General features: G+C 44.2%; 1 long non-coding RNA gene across 1 annotated transcript; it reads left to right on the top strand.

Moving 5' to 3' along the window:
- Positions 1-1,800: 1,800 nt before the first annotated feature.
- LOC123480466 (uncharacterized) lies at positions 1,801-22,769 on the top strand. The gene is made up of 3 exons (XR_006656491.2): positions 1,801-1,841; positions 3,029-3,108; positions 22,648-22,769. It is a non-coding gene; the product is annotated as an uncharacterized lncRNA (long non-coding RNA).
- Positions 22,770-22,842: the final 73 nt, after the last annotated feature.

Here is a 22,842-nt window from a genome sequence, read left to right as displayed (position 1 = left end):
AGCAACCTCTAGTCTTCGTGGAGAACGGAAGGTAAGGCATGCCAGCACTGGAATTTCTACCCGTGAGAGCCCACCATTGGTCCCTGTAAAGTGCTGATACTGACACCAAGACCAAGACGGACACCGATGTGAGTGTGGGTAGTAATATGAATCCCAATACGGACACTGATTCCAGTGAGGCCCCCTGCTCCCAGCGGTGTTTGCTCTCCACTGCTGAAGCCGGGAGGCCTCCAATGTCAATGGCTCCCACGCTGTGGGTTCTGCTGCAGCTACTCACTCAGCTTCTGTCAGCTTTCCATGCCTCGTCTGGAGTGTGGAGCCAGTACACCTGCTTCTCTCTCTCTGCAAGTGACATTGAGGAATCGAGGAGATGCTGGATATGGACAAATAGGAAAGTATCTCAGAAAACGGTAGCGCTTACTCTTATGGTTATTGTTTTCCATCTAGCAAGGGCTTCTATTCAGGGGGCCTGCCCTTTGGGCTTGCACTGACCCTTGCCACTTCTCCTGGTTGGGAGCGTGGACCAGCCTCCATGTGTTTCCCATGGGGCCCAGGACTCACAAAACGGGAACTGAGCTATAACTAGGCTGTCCTGGGAATTTCCCAGATCCTCTGTCAAGCACAGGAGGGTGTGGGGATCTCAGAGCAGAGGGCGGAAAGGATCCTTAGGGAACGATGATGGGATGGAAGCCTGGGGGGAGAGCAGAGCTGGGGGTGACACTGCACAGCGGCTGGCGGCAGTCAGCAGGAGACATCAGGTGTGAGGAGCTGGGCTTTGCTCCTGAGGAGGCAGGTGCCTTGAGATATTGCTGGGGCAGTTGAGGGCCCTTACATATAGCCAGGGGAAGTCAGTGAGTGGACCGCAGAGGAACCCATTCCTGTGTAGCCCCCTGTCAGCCTGGCACAGGGACTGTCTGCCCATGTGGGGGTGCCAGTGAGGATGGAAATTTGGGAGTAAGTGGGCCAAGATGCCTTATCTTGCTCTTCAGGGCTGTTACATGACTGGCTGGCAAGGGCGAGGGGAGATAGGTAATGGGGAGTGTGGTCTAGTCATGTCTCTCTTCTCTGAGCATCTCTGAATGAAGAGGTAGCCTCTTTGGGTTGCCCTCCAGGTGTGCCTAACTAAACACTCAGGGTAAGCTTCCCTTACTTTGTAGGTAGGCTCTTAAAGGAGTAGTATATTTTCTCCTCGCAGCAAAAGTTGGATAAAAAACAATACTGCAAGGTTTTTTAAAAATAGGCTTATAAAATAGAACTGCTTCTCTGAAAATCTCTGCTAGACTATCTTTGGAGCTTCATGTGTCCAGGAGCCTGGCTGAATTTCCCTGCATTGTGCTAGAATCTGCTCCCCAAGGGCCCCCTTCATCAGTGGTGGAGGGCAAGGTAACTCCTGAGGGCTCTGAGGTCTGCAGGTCACGGGGTAGAGCCTGTGTCAGCTGGCAAACTCTGAAGAAACTTTCCCGCCTTGTCTTCTCCAAGAGCCCCTCTAACTATCAAAACCCCAGGAACACAAGAAATGTGTTCTTAGCTAACCAAAGCCTGCCTCTCCAGTGATGTGATAAAGGCAGAAAGATGGCTCTTTTGTCACATGGCTTTAAGGCACGCCTTTTAAAAATTAACAAAGAATAAATCGATGCACTACCCTCCTTCGCTTCCCATCTCCCATAGACATCAAAATTTGTTCAGAGAGGAGGACCTACAGAAGCTTTTATTAGAATTTTAAAAACATATAGATGCTGACACTTCAAAGACAATTCCCTCTTTTTAAATGCTTTCGTGTCCCCTATCTTTTGTCTCCTCAGGATCACTTTGGGCTGTGTGGTACGGCTGAGGAAAGAAAGGTGAGAGGTTTAAATAGGTTGTCCAGGTCCGATGGCTGCTAAGTGGGGAAAGCGGAGGTCCAAATCATAACTCACGACTCCAGGGCCATCCCACCATACTGCCTACAGGTGATTCGAGTTGGGTTGTGTGTCTGGGGTCGCTTCACCTTCTGAGCAATGGAAAAAGCATGCTCTATTGGAAGCCAGCCTGGTGGGTCTCTCGTCTCCTACCAGGGCCTCCTGGGAGTGAGCAGCCCACAGCTTAAACCACTGAGTAATACAATCTTTGCCTCGAAGTCACAGTGCAGGCTTCAAGCCCACTGTGTGGGGTGGGCTACTGTAAGGTGAGACTCTGTAGGAAAAACGTGGAGGCTGCATGCCGGGGACCTGGTATCCAGGAAACAGTAGTGATGATCAACAGCAGATCACAAAAGCAAAGCTGTAAAACTATAAACCTATGTCATTATGAAAAATCCTAAAACCACATTCCAAATCTTAGCCTGGGCAATGATATACCTTCAGTATCGATTCTTTGATGGATCCCTTTCCTCCCCTTGCTCTCTAGAGCATTTATGAGACCATAATATAACAACTTATCTTCCTGGAAGCATTGTTTCACCACTCCCCCCACCACATGCTGACTTACAATTTGCTGAAGATTAGTTTCACACCTTCTCGTATCATAGTTAATCAATTATTGTTCATCTTTCTCCCAAACCCTTTGCCCTTTGATAGCAGGATCCTGGTCCATGGTATCCACATCCCTCTAGTGCCTAAAAGAGTCGCCTGGAAGCAGTAGGTGCAATAGATGTTTCCTTAACAGAATGGAGCACCCAGATAACTGGTTGGAACCGTGATGCTCGCTTGGCCTAAGCTGGCGAGTGATGTTTTCACTGCAGTACGGTGGTCCCCCCTTAGCCATGGTTTCACCTTCCACGGTTTCAGTGAGGTCCAATAACATTAAAAGGAAAACTCCAGAAATAAACAACAGATAAGTTTTAAATTGCATGCTGTTTTGAGTAGTGTGATGAAATTTCTCGCCATCCTGCTCCGTCCTGCCGGGAACATGAGTCACCCCTTTGTCTAGCACGTCCACGCTGCGTTCAGCCTCGCCCATTTGTCACTTAGTAATTTTCTCGGTTATCAGATCAACTGTTTCAGTATCCCTGTGCTCATGTTCAACTCACCCTTATTTTACTTCGTAACAGCCTCAAATTGCAAGAGTGGTGATGCTGGTGATGCGGATGTGCCAAAGAAAAGCCATAAAGTGCTTCCTTTAATTGAAAAGGTGAGTACAGTACCATAAGATATTTTGAAAGAGAGAGGCCACATTCACATAACTTCTATTATGGCATATTGCTACAATTGTCCTATTTTTTAATTATTGTTGATCACTTACTGTTTCTAATTTATAACTTAAACTGTGTTACAGGTAGGTACATATAGGAAAAACAGAGTAAATAGAGAGTTCACAACTATCTGCGGTTTCGGGTGTCAGCTGGGGTCTTGGAACGTGTCCGCCACGGGGGCTACTGTATTTCTTGTCAGATGTAAAACGTGGGTTTGCAAATGACTCCTCAAAAACAAATCAAGATATATAACAAGATCCTTTAAATGTTTCTACTTTTAACTCAGTTCCACTCTTGAGAATGTATTCAGAAAATAATCTGGAATACAAACAAATTTCTGCATGGAAAGCTCATCAGAGTATTATCTGGAATAGTGAGAGATGGAATGGTCCACTTGTCTAACACCATTGAAGGGATTACATCAAATGATGGCTTATCCAGTTGATAAACTATTAGGCAGCCCTTTAAATGATGTTTATTAAGACTTTTAACAACCCGGGAAAATGCCTAGGATATAATATTATATGATGAAACAAGAATTCGAAACTATAGATGAAATCTGATATGATTATCTCCATCGTGAAAACTGGGCATGGAGAAATTACATGGGAAAATGAAAAATTTCAAATTGATGTCTCTAAGAAAAGAAATTTTCAGTAACGGTTACTGCCACAGACTGAATGTCTGTGTTGCTTTGCACCACCTCCCGCCCTCAATCCCTGTGTTGGAACTTCATCCTCGGTGTGATGGGGTTTGGTGAGGAGGCCTTTGGGAGGTGCTTAGGTCCCGAAGCCTGATGAATGGGATCAGTGCCCTCATAAATGGGCCTGCAGAGAGATCCCTTGCCTCTTAGGCCATGTTAGGATACAGCAAAAAGCCAACTGTCTAGGAAGCAGGAAGCTGGCCTCACTGGACATCATATCTGTTGGTGCCTTGGTCTTGAACTCCGTTGGCAGAGCTGTGAGAATACATTTCTGTTGTTTGTAAGCCACCCCGTCTGTGGCCCAAACAGACTAAGACAGTTACTTCCTTCTTTATGTGTTTCTGTATATATGGAGTTTTAAAACCAAAACTAAAATAACCCCTCAAAAACGAACACATAAAATGTTACCTGCCAAAGTGATGGAAGTGACATAAATCAAGCCAGACAACACATATCCCCAAATTTATTACCAATTATCATGAAAAAGACAGGAGAAAAAAAAGAAAAATGGGCAAAAGTATATGAATAGACAACTCACAGGGGAGGAAACCACCTGGCTCATAAACACCTGCAAGCATTCTCACCCTCATTAGTTGAGGAAATGCCGGTTAAAAGAACAAAGTGATTACCAATTTTTACTTAATAATGGGCAAAACCTAAAAGGAGTTCTTCAACTTTCCTTTACAATCCTTGGGAAGGTAAAATGATTGGTGTGTGTGTGTGGTGGGGGGGGAGTTCCTCATCTGTGGGAGGGGTCACATGGGGACTCAGTCCTCCAGAATCAAAAGAGCTTTATGCTATGAATTCTGTAAGTGGGAAACTCTGAATATTGTATGCAACCTTCTTATTTTTTTGGATGTAACAATTTTTATTGTATTTTTTCCATTACCATTTAGTGCCCTTATTACCCCCTTCCCACACAGTCACCACACTGTGGTCCATGTCCATGAGTCCTGTTTCCTTTTTGCTCAGTCAGTCCCTCCACCCCCATCCTCCTCCGCGATAGCTGTCACCCTGCTCTCTATGAGTCTCTCTCTGTTTTGCTTGTTCCTTCAGTTTGTTCATTAGATTCCACATATGGGTGAAATCATATGGCATTTACTTTTAAAATGCATAGCCCCTGTCTGGGAAGCAGACTCTGAGACAGAGACCAGCACGTGGGGCATTTACTAGGAACGTCCTTGGGACCAGTGCAGGATTCGGCAGAGAGGGGCCTGGCTGTCACGGAGTCTCAAGGGAAGCCGCATCCGTAAGCCTGCGGGCAGTTCTGAAGATGGATGGCCCTTCAGAACTGTCCAGAGTGGAGATAAGAGAGCCAGGAATTTGTGCCTCTGTGTCAACCAGGACTGTAACATGACCTTGGGGAAGGGACTCTGCGTTCAGCTGAGGCAATTCCTGAGCATCTGCCCAGGGAGGGCTGTCCTCGGTGTCGCTCTCCGCAGCTGAGGGAAAGAGGTCTTCAGTCCTGAAGAAGGATCTGTGGGGTGTATCACAGTGCCCACCACAAAATTTGTACTCAAAATGTTCTTTATTAAAAAGAGAGTTTATTTCTTTAAAAGAAGTTTTAGCTCCACAGCAAAACCGAGGGGAAGGTAGAGAGGTTTCCCACATACCTCCAGGTCCCCCCATGCCTCGCCTGCCCCCTCATCAAGGCCCCCATCAGAAGTGCACTTGTTACAACGGGCAGACCTACATTGCCACCTCGTAATCATGCGTAGTCTGTAGTTTACACAGGGGTCACTCTCGGTGCCATATGCTCTGTGGGTTTGGGTAAAAGGATAACGACCCTGGCATCTGATGTGATGCGGGCTGAAGTCTAGAGGGAACCCACTCTATTATTTTCCCTGAGCGCATATTCTTCAGAAAACAGCAAAAGTCACAATAAAAAGAGATTGCTGGTGAAGATGTGGCAAGACTGACCTTTTCTTTTTTCTTTTTCTTTTTTTTAACAATAAATGTTTATTTTTATTTTTATTTTTAAATTAATTTATTTTTTATTTTTTTTATTGCTGGTCAAGTTTATCTCCACTTTTCCCCTACCACTCTCCCCCACCTCATCCCTCCTCACCTCCTACCCTCAATCCTACCCTTTGGCTTTGTTCATGTGTCTTCTATACATGTTCCTGACAACCCTTCCCCTTCTTTCCCTTATTAATCTCCCCTCCCCTCTGGTTACTGTCAGTTTGTTCTTAATTTCAATGTCTGTGGTTATATTTTGCTTGCTTATTTGTTGTGTTGATTAGGTTCTACTTATAGGTGAGATCATGTGGTATTTGTCTTTTACTGCCTGGCTTATTTCACTTAGCATAATGCTCTCCAGATCCATCCATGCTGTCATGAAGGGTATGAGTGCCTTCTTTCTTTCTGCTATGTAGTACTCCATTTTGTCAATGTACCACAGTTTTTTTATCCACTCATTTGCTGATGGGCACTTAGGTTGCTTCCAGCACTTGGCTATTGTAAATTGTGCTGCTATGAACATTGGGGTGCATAGGTTCTTTTGAACTGGTATTTCAGGATTCTCAGAGTATAATTCCAGCAATAGAATGATTTGATTTAATCATCACTGAGTTTCAGCACTGTGTGGTGGTCCTTTCTCTAAACCAGTCAAAGGCATAAGCCTTGCCAAGAAAGGCAGAGAAGCAAATATATGAACTAAAAACCCTCTTTCTTCTCATAGTGTTATGACCTTATTAGGACTTTTTAAAAAATTAATTTATTTATTTTTATTCAGTTACAATTGTCTGCATTTTCTCCCCTTCCCTCCACCCCACCCCAGCCAGTCCCACCTCCCTCCCCCACCTCTACCCTCCCACTTGATTTTGTCCTTGTGTCCTTTATAGTAGCTCCTATAGACCCCTCTCCCCACTATCCCCTCCCCACTCCCCTGTGGCTATTGTTACAATGTTCTTAATTTCAATGTCTCTGGTTATATTTTGTTTGCTTTTTTCTTTTGTTGATTATGTTCCAGTTAAAGGTGAGATCATATGGTATTTGTCCCTCACCGCCTGGCTTATTTCACTTAGCATAATGCTCTCCAGTTCCATCCATGCCATTGCAAAGGGTTTAAGCTCCTTCTTTCTCTCTGCTGCGTAGAATTCCATTGTGTAAATGTACCATAATTTTTTGATCCACTCATTTGCTGATGGGCACTTAGGTTGTTTCCAGTACTTGGCTATTGTAAATTGTGCTGCTATGAACATTGGGGTGCACAGGTTCTTTTGGATTGGTGTTTCAGGGTTCTTAGGGTATAATCCCAGCAGCAGAATTGCTGGGTCAAAGGGCAGTTCCATTTTTAGTTTTCTGAGGAAGTTGCATACTGTTTTCCACAGTGGCCGCAGCAGTCTGCATTCCCACCAACAGTGCACTAGGGTTCCCTTTTCTCCGCATCTTCTCCAACATTTGTTTGTGGATTTGTTTATGTTGGCCATTCTGACTGGTGTGAGATGGTACCTCATTGTGGTTTTAATTTGCATCTCTCTGATGGCTAGTGATGCTGAGCATCTTTTCATATGTCTCTGGTTACCCTCTGTATGTCTTCCTTGGAGAAGTGTCTGTTCAAGTCCTTTGCCCATTTTTTAATTGGGTTGTTTGTCTTCCTGGAGTAGAGTCATGTGAGTTCTTTATATATTTTGGAGATCAGGCCCTTGTCTGAGGTATCATTGGCAAATATGTTTTCCCATACTGTTGGTTCTCTTTGTATTTTAATGCTGTTTTCTTTAGTCCTGCAGAAGCTTTTTATTTTGATGAGGTCCCATTTGTTTATTCTTTCCTTTATGTCCCTTGCTTTAGGGGACGTAAGACTGACTTTTTCTTATTTTTGCATTTGGATAGGTAGAGTTCTAACTTTGGGAAGTAACTTGGTCATGTTTATTTTTAAAAGAACACATCCCCATTTTCAAGCAATGCCTTTTTAGTACGTGTTTCCTTCAGAAATAAAAGCCCATTGGTAAGACCACGTCTACAAAGATGTTTAATGCAGGAATGTGTGCAGTGGTCCAAACGAAAGTCAAACAAGTGAACCAAAAAGCGCCAGAAAGTAATCTGAATATTTATTAAATTGGAAACAATGGAATAAGGTATGCCCATTCGCACCGTGGACAGCTATTTAAAAGAATTAGATCGATATGCATTACCTGGAGGAATGCTCGTGGTATGTGTTAAATGGAAAATGCAAGATGGAAAGTAGCACATGTAGGTAATCATACTTTTAAGGAAACAAACAAACCCACTTCCCTATGTGTTTAAGGAGGGATATATATCAACATTTGCTTCAGTTATTACAATGAACATGAATCACTTTACTGATAACAAATTAATAAGAAAAAAGTTTTAAAAAACTAAGACACCTTGCTCTCTCCATGGAAACAAAGGGATCCGTCACCCCAGACTTTGGCCCTGGAGTGTGGGAAGGTCAGGGGCGCTGGCGGTGCATTGGGAGCAGAGACTGGGACAGGCACACGGTGCTGCCAAAGCCTGGTGTCCTCTCTGCGGTGGCTTCGCTTTTTCCTCCCCTTTGATGACAAAGTTCCCATTGGTTCAAAAAGCCCAACTCATCAGCATTAGGAAGGTAGCCTGGCAATAGTTATACCATTTTTATACAGAATCCAACAGAAAACGTTTTAGAGGAAGGAAACAATGCTTGGAGTGATATCCCCTTTGATGATCTCAGTTGTTTTAGCTCTAGCACCTGCCACTTTATCCTGAGTCATTTAGCAGCATGGATCTCATTTGAAACCGTCCCAGCCAACCTCTTCTTGCCTCATCCTGGTCCATCATCTCACTTATGTTTTAGAGCTTCCAACAGACAGAAGCCCTGGGCTTGACTTAAAGAAAGATCTTGTCACAGCGCTTGTCCCTGATTCCAATGGGGACTGCCTCTTGGTGAGCACTAAGTATGCTCCCAATCACTATGCTTATAGAATTCACTGAAGCCGCACCTGGCATTTCTTCAAGAACTTTGGCCTTCTCTGGGCCGTGTTCACCAGCATAAGGTTTACCATAGAGTTTATGATATCGTCACAGAGTTTGACACGGAAGACAGTGGTCTTGCTCTTTTCCTCAGGAGTATGTTGCATTGTCACTGTTTTCTGCCATCGGCAGGGAGGGCTAGAGCCAGAGAGCCGCTCCATGCAGTGCACAGCAGAGACAGGGAGGGCAGGTGCCCACCGCACTCCTCTGGCTTCATGTCTACGCTGAGGGCATAACTCAGGGAGTATTGAAGGGGGCAGTGAGAAGTAGGTATTCAGTAGGTTACAGTAGGGCATGTGAATTTAGGGAGTGTACGAGGCCTGGATGAGAACCTGAGCAAGGCCGGACACCACAATGTAGAAATGGTAAGAATACAACCTTGGAGTGAGTGGAAACCCATGAACATGGAGGAACTTGATTACATACACAATTGGGGCAGGTCTGGCAGCACCCTCACTTGTGTTGGGGTTTACCTTTGTGTGGTACCTCCACAGGGGCAGCTCAGGCTGCTCCTGCTGCAACATTGTGCTTCCCAGCAAATAGACAGCAGTAGCAGCTTTGCTAGCACATGTGGCTCCTTCCCTGCCCGCTGGCTCGCCTTACACTCTGCAGGAAGGCTCCCTACTCACACGATGGCCCTGGGGTAGCTCTCTACCCTTCCCATTTCCCTGTGTTCCTGTTGCTGACTCTTTGCAGAGGACACAGCTTCTGGATCCCTTCCTTTAAACCTCATTGTCAAGGGTCAGCCCACCTGCACTCGGCTTTGACTCCTGAGACCCCAGACTCACCTGGGCATTCTAGTCCTTTAAATGCTTGAAGTTCTACTTTTAGTACTTTCCCATATTAATAGATTAATTTACTTAAAAGCATTCAGGCCACCTAGTTTATGACTAGTACCAGAGGCTGAGGATAACCAGATGACAAAGACACATTTCCCGTACAGGTGCTTCCCACTGAGCAGGTCACAGTCTAAAAGGTGGGTTGGGGAAACCTCCCCTGCTCCAGGGCTAGAGTATTTTGTGTCACGTCCTGGTGGAAGCTCCAAGACTCCTCCTGGCACAAGCCCGGCTCTCTGTCTGTGGCCACGCCAATCTAGACGGCACCTGTTCTCAGACGTGAGCTCCAGGAAGCCTCTCCACTCTCCCTGGATGGACCCCAGACATGGCCATGTTTTTGTCTGCTGGAGGCAGTCATGCTTGCAACAAATAGAACTAAAAATTTCAGCCCTGCTCAGTCCCTTGCTCAGTCATCCCTTCGTTCTCAGCAGTAAACCCTCACCTCATTTATGAGGGATCACCCACTCTGCATTTTCTCACACAGGAAATGTGGAGGCTGGGGTCAGGGATCACCACTTCTTTCCTATGGAGAACTTTTCCCAGAATGTGGTTCAGAAGGGTTGTATACACAAGAAAGAGAATATTCCTCCCATCCCTGCTCCAAATTATACCTGACATCAGATTCCTGGAACCAGGCAAGGTGCGTGCTCTCTGACACCTGGGACAGTACACACAAGAGGGATTCCTCTCATCTTGGCCATCATGGGCCCATTGGAGGGAATTGAAAGTGGATTTGACCAGAGCCATTTACAGAAGAATAGGAGAAACAATGAACACTCCTTTTAGTAAAGTGACATTAGGGCTCCAGCAAAATGTCCACAGCCTTATTTTTGACATATTTAACATTTTTTTCATCTTGCTTCATTCTGTATTCCAATCTCCTGACTTATATAAACTCTAAATACAAAAGCTTAGTATTTTGTTTGTTTGATTTTGCTTGTGCTGATAGCTTTGCTCACTGTAGGTTTTGAATCTTCAATTATGAAAAGCATTTAGTGAGGTTACAACTCAAATGATTCTTGGAATGCTCTGAGATGAACGTCCAGGAGGGAAAAACAGATTTAAAATTGCAGCCATTGTACGTACACAGGAAGGACTGGAGATGCTGACACCCGAAGGAGGATGCTGAGTTCTGAGCTTCTGTGGACATCCCATCGTCCTACTCCAACTGATTATCCACTTATTCACACACTCAGTCACTCAGCAAACACATTTTGAACATCTCTTATAGGCCACATACACCAGATAAAACTTTCACTTGCCCTTTCTTTTTTTTTTTGCATTTTTCTAAAAGATTTTATTTAATTATTTAAAATATGTTTTATTGATTATGCTATTACAGTTGTCCCATTTCCCCCCTTTATTACCCTCCATCCTGCGCACCCCCTCCCACCTACATTCCCCCCCTATAGTTCATGTCCATGGGTCATACATATAAGTTCTTTGGCTTCTCCGTTTCCTATGCTATTCTTAACCTCCCCTTGTCTATCTTCTACCTACTATTTATGCTGCTTATTCTCTGTACCTTCTCCCCGCCACCCACTCCCCCACTGATAACCCTTCGTGTGATCTCCATTTCTGTGATTCTGTTCCTGTTCTAGTTGTTTGCTTAGTTTGTTTTTGTTTTAGGTTCAGTAGTTAATAACTGTGAAGTTGTTGTCATTTTACTGTTCATAGTTTTGATCTTTTTTTTAGATAAGTCCCTTTAACATTTCATATAATAAGGACTTGGTGATGATGAACTCTTTTAACTTGACCTTATCTAGGAAGCACTTTATCTGCCCTTCTATTTTAAATGAAAGCTTTTCTGGATACAGTAATCTTGGATGTGGGTCCTTGCCTTTCATGACTTTGAATACTTCTTTCCAGACCCTTCTTGCCTGCAAGGTTTCTTTTGAGAAATCAGCTGGTAGTCTTATGGGAACTCCTCTGTAGGTAACTGTCTCCTTTTCTCTTGCTGCTTTTAAGATTCTCTCCTTCTCTTTAATCTTGGGTAATGTAGTTATGATGTGCCTTGGTGTGTTCCTCCTTGGGTCCCACTTCTTTGGGACTCTCTGAGCTTCCTGGACTTCCTGGAAATCTATTTCCTTTGCCAGACTGGGGAAGTTCTCCTTCATTATTTGTTCAAATAAGTTTTCAATTTTTTGTTCTTCCTCTTCTCCTTCTGGCACCCCTATAATTCGAATGTTGGAACGTTTCAAGATGTCCTGGAGGTTCCTAAGCCTCTCCTCATTTTTCCGAATTCTTGTTTCTTCATTCTTTTCTGGTTGGATGTTTCTTTCTTCCTTCTGGTCCACACCGTTGATTTGAGTCCCAGTTTCCTTCGCATCACTATTGGTTCCCTACATTTTCCTTTGTTTCTCTTAGCATAGGCTTCAGTTTTTCATCTAGTTTTCGAACAAATTCAACCAATTCTGTGAGCATCCTGATTACCAGTGTTTTGAACTGTGCATCTGATAGATTGGCTATCTCTTCGTTGCTTAGTTGTATTTTTTCTGGAGCTTTGAAGTGTTCTTTCATTTGGGCCACTTTTTTTTTTTTTGGTCTGGGCTCACCTTTTATGTAGTAAGTGGTGGATGGAGCCTTAGGTGTTCACCAGGGCAAGGCAACCCATCACTTACCCTTTCACTTTAGCAGATAAAACTTTCAGGGACAGGAAACTGTTTAACAAAAATGCTGTATTTTTACTATCATTATATTAAAAAAATTTTTTACATATGCAGAGATTGACTGATTTTTATATTGCTTATATAGAAGTGCTATGTGCCAAGAGCTATTCTAAATGTTTTACCCATGTTAATTCATTTAAGCATTAAAACAGCCTTTTACGTATGTTCTATTTTTATTTCCATTTTTTGGATGAAGCAACAGAAGCATTAAGAGATTCAGAAACTTTCCTGAGGTCACAGAGCAGAGAGTGGCATATTTGGGAGTTAAATCCACTCAGTCTGGCTCCAGGGCTCGTTCTGTTTAAAAACAAAGCCTACCTCACATCAATGAAGTGTCTACTACAAGGGTAGTACTTCTGGGGGTTCCAGTAGGCACAGCCACAGCAGGGTGGGAGGGAGGGAAGTGCTGGGGCTGTAACTCAGAATCCATGAGCTCCACATGGGTCACAGCCACCCAAAGGAGATGCTCAGGGCTGCATTCCCTGACTTGTGAGTGTTTCTCAAATGCCAGAGTTTGGCTATGGTTTCATGATAGGCCAATTACTCATTAAAGCACACTGAGTGTGTGTGTGTGTGTGTGTGTGTGTGTGCATGTGAGAGAGAGAGACAGAGAGAGATTGATTCATAGGGAAAGATCCTGGGGCTAAAAACCCCAGGTGGCCCACTGCTTCTTAAACTTTACTGTGCACGTGAATCATCTGGAGTGGGGCCTGAGAACCTGCATCTCCAACCACCTCTCAGGTGATGCCCATGTTAAATCCACCACTCTGAGGAGCAAGGGAATCAAAGTCTTAAAGACTTAAAGTAAAACAAATGCTCGAACACTTTCTTCCAACCAAATTTTACATGAAGAGTCAGTATACGAAGCAGACAAAAGTGGAACTACCTTGGTTGAAGTGAAGGAGTAGCTGGGAGCCTCACCCCAGATGCTTTTTCTCCCAACTTTTAAAGGGATGCTGAACAATCAGCAATGAGGCATTGAGCTAGTTACTTAGCTTTCTGAAACTCACTTTCTTTAAACTATAAAATGAGGATGATAATGTAAGTTGAATATTAAGTTAGCAAATGCATAGGCAAATACATATTTACCTCCTGTGAAGTCAGTATTAAATTATGTTTTCAGCTTTTAAAAATTGGAGCATGACAGTGCTTTCTTACAGCAGTAAAAGAATGACTGGGGGTCTCTGCTGGCATGTAAATCGGGAGGTGAAGTGGCTGAAAGCTACTTGGGGGACTTTGTGGAGCCAAAGAAATCTAGCAGCTCCAGCTAGAATCAGACATGTTATGTTTTAAGGAAGGAAATAACCTAATTTTTTTTGTACACTTGATTCTCTAGCTACAAAGATTTATTTAAAATAATTGTGGAAGCTGATATCTTAACCCCAGGACTATTTTATTTCAAAACGAATATTTTCTATTTCCTAGCAAAAACAAAAAAGTCTTGAATATAAATCCCCTTGGGTGATGCTTTGACAAATTCCAAAAAGGGGCGGGGGTGGGTGGGGATGTAGAAACAATGCAGAGGAACACGGAGAAAAACAGCCTCTGAGCTGCTCCACATCCAAACCCTTCTCAGGCTGGGGAGTGCCCAGGCCTGCACTGCCCACATGGCAGCCATTTACCACCTGTGGCTACTGAGTGCTTGAAATGTGTCTAAACAAGTAAAAAAAAAGTGTAACATCCGTAATGTTTAGATACGACGATGTGTTGATGTGATAACATTTTGGATGTATTAAGTTAAATAAAACATGTAATTAAAACTAATTTTCCTTTTTCCTTTTCCATGGTGGTCCCTGGAAAGTTTAAACTTACGTATGGGGCTCACATCATGTTTCAGCTAGTTCTGACACCTGCGCCCGCCTTCAGCATTCTCAGCGGCCTTCCAGAACCACTGAGATGCTTCAGAGTAGCATCCACAGCTCTGGTTAGTTCTGAGCTTGGAATTCGCAGCTGGGGAGCGAAGCAGCCGCGTGGTCACCTTAGACCAGGACCCGTGAAAGCAGATTGGGAACTACTAAGGCAAAAGTGTGTTGTCAGAACTCAGGCCAAAACCTCATCTCAGTTAATCCAAGTAAAATTCTAGAATTTTCCTATATGTTTTTGTTTTAATGGACTGTTAATGAGGCCAAAAGTTCGACATGAATAGTTGAGAAAAACATTTTCTCTTTTTCTTTTGATTTTTCAAGTCCAGATAGACAAAGAAATAATAAAGCAATAATGTAGTCCTTCTGTAAAGAAGTAAAACAAAACTATTTAGATTAGAAATTGTCAGTGTGGATCCTCTGGGGCGGATGCAAAGATGAGCTTGAGCATGTAAGAGACTTATTGGGAGAAATGTCTATGAAGGAAAAAAGGGAGAGGGCAGGGAGGGCCTTCAGACCACAATGCAGGTCTGACACCCGTGAAAAGGGAGAGGCAAAGAATTGGGTAGGAAAGGCCAACAGAGCCCCGAGATCGCCTGTCGGAGGCAGCTCGTGTGAAGCAGCATCAGCCAGCACCGCACCCCACACTGTGCTCAGCCACTGCCCAGGGGCACCTGGGGAGAGTGTGGCCTTGACAGCAACAGGGTGGGGGGCCACAGGACACTAACTGGGGCTGTCAGACCACTCTGTTCCCCTCGCAGGTCTTCTTGCAGGAGAGCTGAGTGGCGCACTGCCATACTGCCAACAGAGATATTGATCTTCAATATTGTGCTGATTTAAAGTTCTATTTACAAGTCCAGGTGTTCTTGTACTTTTTCCATTTCATGTGTTTCAGTAAAAAAAAATCCTGACAGCTTCCTTTAGATACAGGGCATTTGTGCATACTGATGACCTTGGTCTGGACCAAGGTCAGGACACCAGATTCTGTTAGACTTGGCTCTGCCATGCTCTGAAACTTCACTTCTCACAGCCTCACTTCCTCATCGGTAGCATTGTTGTGCATTATAATATTTACCTTGCGGGCTTGCTGTGATGATCAAAAGGGATAACATATGAGCAAGCTCTCCACAAAGTCAGGTCGTTTGATCGCTTTGTTCATGCAGCAGCGGTCCCACCTACTGGAAACTGGGTGAGGAATAGTAAAGACTTCTCACAGGTAGACATGGCTCAGCTCCTCGCACAACCACATCAAAATTACAACTAAATTATAGAACAGCCATCAGTCAGGACCATCTGGAATTGAGTTGAATGGAAGTCTGACAATTACAAAATTAAATAAACCACATCCATCCAGACTTGTAGGAGGAGGGGTGGGGGAGTAGAATGGACTGGCCCCACATCCATGTGTGGTGGACAAAAATTCAGGAGGGATATCTCAGGAGCGAGGAGTCCCAGACTCACACCAGGACCCCTGGCCCAGGGTTCTAGTGCCAGGAAGATAACTCCCCATAATGTCTGGCTGCAAAATCCAGTGGGGATTGAGTCAGTGGAAGAAACTTTTGGAGTCTTCAGCAGTTCCTCTTAAAAAAACCCCACACATACTTGTTCAGACTCACTCCCTCTGAGCTCCAGCACTATGATAGCAGTGTGAAAGGCACCAGTGGCATACAAGGAGGAACTGAAGTGTCTGGCACCAAAGTAAGAGGTGGAGGAGCAGCTTTTGCCCAGAGACGTGGGCAGAAGACATTGTCCCTTTTCTGAACTCTCTACCCACAGAGCCACAGAGCCGCAGAGCCACAGAGCAGGGAAGCTGGTGCTGTATCTGAGACTCCATCAACCTGGCTAACACTGTTTGTCCCATGCTGGAGATCCCCTGAGGCTCCATTCCACCTAATTTATAGCTGTCAACAGTGGCTTTTCCATATAAATGGCTGGTCTTGGTTCATGCATCACAACTTCCTAAATCCTTTCAAACAAGTAACAGTGGGACTCAGTGAGCCTACAGCACCCGTAATTCTTGATAGTGGCCCCAGGCTCAGCACTAGCAGCAGCCAGCTTAGATTCACAGCTTGGCTTTGCCTAGGAATCTCCAGCCCAGCGCAAGTAGCAGCCATCTCAGGTTGCTTTATAGCTCAGTCAGGGTGGCCCTGAGCAAAACACAGGTGAGGGCTGACCTTGGCCTGCACCACACAGGAAATCCCAGGCCATGCACACTCAGTGGACAGCTAAAGACCAGGTCAGAGCACCACCAACCTGCCACTGCACAGGTGATCTGCTACTGAGGGTGGAGGTTGGTGGTCAGTGGTCACAGCCAGTCCTTGCAGCTGACTGGCCTAAGTAAATCCCTCCCATTGACCTGCCAACATCAACCAAGTCTCAACTACAAAAGGAGGGTGTACTCAGTCCACATAAATGGCACACCTCAAGTACCCAGTTCGGGTGATAGGAGAGGCTATGCCACTGGCCCCTATAGGACACTTACTACATTAGGCCACACTACCAAGACAGGGAGTCATAGCAACTTACCTAATACATATAAACAAATACAGGGAGGCTGCAAAAATGAGGAGGCAAAGAAACATGGCCCAAATGAAAGAACAGATCAAAACTCCAGAAAAAGAACTAAATGAAATGGACATAGCAATCCATCAGATACAGAGTTAAAAACACTGGTTGTAAGGATGCTCAAAGAACTTAGTGAGAACCTCAATAGCTTAAAAATGATCCAGTCAGAAATAAAGAATACACTAATTGAAATAAAGAACAATTTACAAGGAAACAACAGTAAAGTGGATGAAGCTGAGAATAAAATCAATGATTTAGAACATAAGGAAGCAAAAAACAACCAATCAGGACGACAGGAAGAAAAAAGAACATTACGTTATGAGTGAATAGAGAAAAAAAAGGGCAGTGTAGGCAGATTGTGGGACAACTTCAAGCAGCCCAACATTTACATCATAGGGGTGCCAGGAGAAGAGAAAGAGCAAGAAACGGGAAATCTATTTGAAAAAATAATGAAAGAAAACTTCCTTCATTTGGTGAAGAAAATAGACATGCAAGTTCAGGAAGCACAGAGAGTCCCAACAACAAGGATGCAAAAAGGACCACTCTAAGACATATCATAATTAAAATGCTAAAGGTTAAAGATAAAGATGGAATCTTAAAAGCAACAAGAGAAACAGTTAGTTACCTACAGGGGAGTTCCCATAAGACTGTCAGTTGATGTCTCAAAAGAACTTCACTGGCTAGAAGGGATTGGCAAGAAATATTCAAAGTCTTGAAAAGCAGGGACCTACAGCCCAAAATTGCTCTACCCAACAAAGATATCATTTAGAATTGAAGGGCAGATAAAGGGCTTCCCAGAGAAGAAAAAAACAAAAAGAGTTCATTATCACCAAACACTTATTACATGAAATGTTAAAGGGGCTTACTTAAGAAAAAGAAGATTCAAACTATGAACAATAATATGGCAAAAAAATACATATCTATCAACAATTGAATCTAAAAAACAAACTAAGAAAATAAGAAAAACAGAGACAGAATTACGGATACAGAGAGCATTTTTGCAGGCTCCCTGTGTTTGTTACCAGATGGGATGGAGGTATTAGGGAATGGGTGAAGAGGTGAGAGGATTAAGAAGTTCGAATAGGGGGAGAACCAAGATGGCGGCGTAGGTAGACACACTGCGCCTCCTCGCACAACCAGAACTGACAGAGAATCGAACAGCAAGGGGGACCAACACCAAGGAAACAGAAAATAATCATTCATCCAGACTGGTAGGAGGGGCGGAGACGGCACTGGGGTGGAGAGGACTCGCGTGGCTGTGGCGGGACTGAGACTGGCAGAGTGTGGGACAAATGGCGCAGGCAGTCCGAGCACTAGCAGACCCTGCGGTCCCACATTTGCACAGATAAACCCAGAGGGCCGGACTCAGAGTGGCGGAGAGTGGGGCAGGCAGAGTGGCGGGTAGCACATTGCGGCACCACATTCGCCCACAGATAAACCGGACGAACGGCGGGCAGAGAAGCAGACCGCTGCGCAACCCAGGGCTCCAGCTCGGGGAAATAAAGCCTCAAACCTCTGATTGAAAGCGCCCCTGGGGGTTGGGGCGGCAGGAGAGACTCCCAGCCTCACAGGAGAGGTTGTTGGAGAGACCCACAGGGGCCTAGAGTGTGCACAGGCCCACTTACTTGGGAACCAGCACCAGAGGGGCCCAGTTTGATTGTGGGTAGCGGAGTGAAAGACTGAAATCCGGAGGAGAGTGAAGCGGGCGCCATTGCTCCCTCTCGGCCCCACCCCCACGTACAGCATCACAGCGCAGCGACCAGCATTACCCCGCCCCGGTGAACACCTAAGGCTCCGCCCCTTAAAGTAACAGACGCGCCAAGACAAACAAACAAAAAAAATGGCCCAAATGACAGAACACTTCAAAGCTCCAGAAAAAATACAACTAAGCGACGAAGAGATAGCCAACCTATCGGATGCACAGTTCAAAGCACTGGTTATCAATATGCTCACAGACTTGGTTGAATCTATTCGAAAAACAGATGAAAAAATGAAGCCTATGCTAACAGAAACAAAGGAAAATGTACAGGGAACCAATAGTGATGAGAAGGAAACTGGGACTCAAATCAATGGTATGGACCAGAAGGAAGAAACAAACATTCAACCAGAAAAGAATGAAGAAACAAGAACTTGGAAAAATGAGGAGAGGCTTAGGAACCTCCAGGACACCTTGAAACGTTCCAACATCCGAATTATAGGGGTGCCAGAAGGAGAAGAGGAAGAACAAAAAATTGAAAACTTATTTGAACAAATAATGGAGAACTTCCCCGATCTGGTAAAGGAAATAGACTTCCGGGAAGTCCAGGAAGCTCAGAGAGTCCCAAAGAAGCTGGACCCAAGGAGGAACACAACAAGACACATCATAATTACATTACCCAAGATTAAACGCAAGGACCTACGTCCAAGATTACTATATCCAGCAAAGCTATCATTTAGAATGGAAGGGAGGATAAAGTGCTTCTCAGATAAGGTCAAGTTGAAGAGGCTCATCATCACCAAGCCCTTATTATATGAAATGTTAAAGGGAGTTACCTAAGAAAAAGATCAAAAATAGGAACAGTAAAAATGACACCAAACTCACAGTTATTAACGACCACACATAAAACAAAAACGAGAGCAAACTAGGCAAACAACTAGAACATGAGGGTTGTCAATAAGGGAGTGGGAGGGGGAGAGGGGGGTAAAGGTACAGAGAATAAGTAGCATAGATGATAGGTGGAAAATAGACAGGGGGAGGGTAAAAATAGTGTAGGAAATGTAGAAGCCAAAGAACTTATAAGTATGACCCATGGACATGAACTATGGGGGGGGAATGTGGGAGGGAGGGGGGTGGGCAGGATGGAGTGGAGTGGGGGGGAAATGGGACAACTGTAATAGCATAATCAATAAATATATTAAAAAAAAAAAAAGAATTCAAAAAAGAAAAAAAAAGAAAAAGAAAAAAAAATGCAACCATGTCCCAAATTAAATATAATTTTGCTAGTAAATTTTTAATAATTAAAAGAATACTATAGTTATAAGCTTTATTGACAAAAATTGTTATTCTTATAAACTTTTATAATATAAAAGTAAAAAAAAAAAAAAAAAAAAAAAAAAAAAAAAAAAAAAAGAAGTTCGAATAGCCAGGTAGTCACAGAATAGCCAGGGGGTGTAAAGTATAGTATAGGAAATGGAGTAGCTGAAGAACGTATACACATGAGCCATGGACACGGACAATGGTGTGGTGATTGCCTCAGGAAGCGGGGGGTGATGGGCAGAGAGGGCCAAAGGGGGAAAAGTTGGGACAACTGTAATAGCATAATCAATAAAATTAAATTAAAGATAAAAGGGATACTGATTAGAAAGGGAAAACGAGACTTCAAATGAAGATAAAGTCATGTTGTGTTTTTTCAGCTATTGACAAATTTGGATTGAAAATATTTTCATCTAGGTCCTAGACTTATCAGGTGATCACTTGGTAAGTTATAGAAATGTCTAATCACTATATCATATACTTGAAACTAATATAATATTATATGTCAATTCTAATTGAAAAAAATTTTTTTCATCTATGAAATGTCCATTGAAACTCATTCGAGTTGATCCCAGTTGCACACCAATCAGGGATATCTTGCAATTCCTTCATCTTAGAACACTGCTCCAAGACATCCCCCAGGAGGGATCGGCACCTCTTCTCTCATCTCCGCTCCAAGGTCACCTCCCAGGCCTTCTGTCCTCCCCTTCTCCAAAATAACAGCTTTATCACCCTTGGTCCCTTACATTGCTCTGTTTTCATTTACAGTGCCTGTCAGACCTTCACATTATGTTATAAAGCCTAACTATTGGTTTATTGTTGTCTTCTCCTGTAGAACATCAGTTTCATAGGGTCGGAAACTTTGTTTCATTCACTATTGTATCTCCTGGAATGCTGCCTGGCAAACAGTAAGTGACTTTTTTGACTGGGTGAAATTCACATGGGTTTCCAAAGGAATGAAGTGGCAAATGAGGAATTTAGAAGAAAAAAATGGTTTTAATGAATACCATGGCCTATTTAATGGTAAGGGGCGGAGGAAGAGGCTAACTGCAGAGCACAGGTGCCCTGTCATCTTGCCTTGGACAAGCTGACCTCCTCCTCAGTCACACCTGTCTTCAGAATCGCTGGCAAGAAGCATGTGCACAGGATCGGTGCTTATCTTTTTTTCTCACTCAGTTTGTCTAGGGGAGGTGCTCTTTTGTTTTAACCAAAGCAACTCATGGAAATTGTATGGGAAAAGAAAGTTGAGGAAGAGCCCTGCCTAGTCCACCAAATGGGCACCTCAGTCTTGGGAGGATCAAGGATGGTTATGTCTGCATGCACCCCTGTGTTCCTCACAGCAATACTTACAACAGGCAAGATATGGCAGCGACAGAAGTGTCCGTCAGTGGATGAGTGGATAAGGAAGAGGTGCTTCATATCCGATGGAGTGATATCTTGCCATCTGTGACAAATGGATGGACCTAGGGGGAATTGTGCTTGGTGAAATAAATCAGAGAAAGACAAATACCATATGATCTCACTTACGTGTGGAATCGAAAACACACAATAAGTGAAAGAGCAAAACAGAAACAGACTCATAGACACAGAGAACATTTTGATGGTTGCCAGATGGGAGGGGGTTGGGGGCTGGGTGAAAAAAGGGGAAGAGATTAATATGTACAAGTTGCCAGTTATGAAAACAGCCATGGGGATATAAAGGACAGCATAGGGAATAAAGTCAATAATATTGTAATAACGATGTATGGTGTCAGATGGGTAGTACACTGATGGGAGTGATCACTTCGTAAGTTATAAATATCTAACCATTATGTTTCACACCTGTAAAACTAATATAATATTGTGTATCACTATAATATAAAAATGAACGGTTATGTCTGTTGTGGCTTGTCCTTAAGTTCTGAGGAAAGACACAGCTATAGTGTAGAGAAAGGAAAACACTTGCTCTGTATTGCCCAGGGGGCAGTGTTGCTTGGGTCTGTTCAGTAGCAGAGGGGCCCTGAGGTAGGGAGGAAGAATTGTCCAGCTTGAGCAGTGTTCACGCTGAGGGTGGTGTCCACCTGGGGTGCTGCGGAGGGGGTTCCCGGACAGAGGGTACCAGGTACAGACTAGAGGAACTCTGTGGCCCTTTTTCATTTACTGATTCCACGAGTTTGAATCTCCCTTGAGCTAACAAACTGCTTATCCTTAAGGTTCATAGAAAAAGAGAAAGGGGATCATTTAGCCGCCAGATGGAATGCAATAAACTCTCAGAAAGGCAACTAGCTCTTGGCTAAGCCAAGAGAGTCTGTGGATCACCCTCATTTTGCCCCATACTTTGTGGTAACATTTGCAGCTCGAAAGACTCTCATTAGCTCTAGATCTATATTTTAAACTACCAATCTACCCTTTATACTTGGATTTTGCCGGCATCTCAAACTCAGTATGTCCAAAATGGCATTTCCCCCTCTCCCTCCTCCCCTGGCAGCCGCCCTTCCACTTTCCCCGTGGCGCCATCTGCGTTTGATCCAATAGCCCCCAGTTCACGGTGTGCCCACACATGCAGGCCACAGTGGTCTTCGTGCTTCCACCTGGTACTCTTGGCACCTTGGTGCCTGGAGAGCTTGGTGCCATTTGCACAGGTGGGTGTTTCATGATACAATCTGTCCTCCAGAGTCTGCATAAATGTCAGACGTCATCAACCTTAGCACTTAGCACTTGTCTGTAGCCAACCAGTACATCGCCCCCTAGAGGTGGTGGCGTTATTATTTCCCACAGGCGCACGGAGTCCGTAACACCACCCCGTCTGAAGGTGATTCAGCTTTGGTAAACGTCTGTCGTGACAGCCTGTCTCTTCTCTTCCTACTCTCTTGCTCCCAGGCCTTTGCTCACATGCCAGCCAGACTAGAACATGCCGCACCGAGGGAGTCAGGACGCATAGGGACGCTGAATGACAAAGAAGACGAAGGAACTGATTCTGACTAGATGGATGTATGTTAAAGGCAAGTTAACCTCCCCCCCCACCTTAATTAAAAGCCAACTAGTAATAAGTGTACATCACAAATGTGGTAGAAA

Source organism: Desmodus rotundus, chromosome 7 (genome assembly GCF_022682495.2).
Source record: "Desmodus rotundus isolate HL8 chromosome 7, HLdesRot8A.1, whole genome shotgun sequence".
NCBI classification, from domain to species: Eukaryota; Metazoa; Chordata; class Mammalia; order Chiroptera; family Phyllostomidae; genus Desmodus; species Desmodus rotundus.
The sequence above is the reverse complement of the archived record's forward strand: the minus strand, read 5'-3'. Positions and strand labels throughout refer to the sequence as shown.